Genomic DNA, 872 nt, shown 5'->3' with positions numbered 1-872 from the left:
CAAATGTAAAATACAAATCACTATATGTACTGTAAAAAGCAAAAATCAAAAAAAAAAAATTATATATTATTGAAAAAAAAGTAGGAACTTTGGTTGTTTAACTATAACTTAATTACTCTGGTGTAGTGAGAATAGTTATAGGGGATGTCTTTACCAGTAGGAACAAAATTTATACCCCACTTTACATTTCTGAATGCTGTCCAGTGGGCCTTAATTGAGTCTTTTCAGGGCCAATTCTCACCCCTGGGCCTTATGTTTGACACCCCTGATGTAGACCCACAAACAGCCTGTAGGCTCCTGTTTGAGGGCCTCAGGCTGGCACAGGTTGGTAAGAGGAAAGCAGCTCTAAAAGACCTAAACTGAATCAGTACAAGCAGACACAAGTTGAAATTAGCAAACATGAGTGAAACAATAATGAAGGTTTAACACGTAAAACAGACATCAAAGAAATCTAATAGTTTTTCAGTCCAGTATTTAGAGCAGATGTAACTGTACGAACCTCATATGTCTGTGAAGGTTCTCAGTCATCCAGGTCATCGTAGTCAAAGGAGCTTGCAAAGAAAAGCGTCTGGACTTCTTTAAGTTGCTTGAAGACGTTTCACCTCTCATCCGAGAAGCTTCTTCAGTTCTAAGGTCAAATGGTGGGGAGTCCCAGATATAAACCTAGTGGGAGTATCCCCCCACAGAGGGACAAAAGGACCCCCTGATGATCCTCTAATCACCTGAGCCAAGGTGTGAAACTGGGTGTGGGTCCCAATCAGCCAGAGTTTCGGGTGAGTTCATTGTGAAACCTGGCCCCACCTTATCATGCGAATTCCTGAGGTCAGATGGCCCAGGATGTGAGTGGGCATTAAGGCGTCTGGGAAGGGATC

This window comes from Perissodus microlepis, chromosome 16, assembly GCF_051167445.1.
Source record: "Perissodus microlepis isolate ML-2025 ecotype Zambia chromosome 16, ASM5116744v1, whole genome shotgun sequence".
Taxonomy (NCBI): domain Eukaryota; kingdom Metazoa; phylum Chordata; class Actinopteri; order Cichliformes; family Cichlidae; genus Perissodus; species Perissodus microlepis.
The sequence above is the reverse complement of the archived record's forward strand: the minus strand, read 5'-3'. Positions refer to the sequence as shown.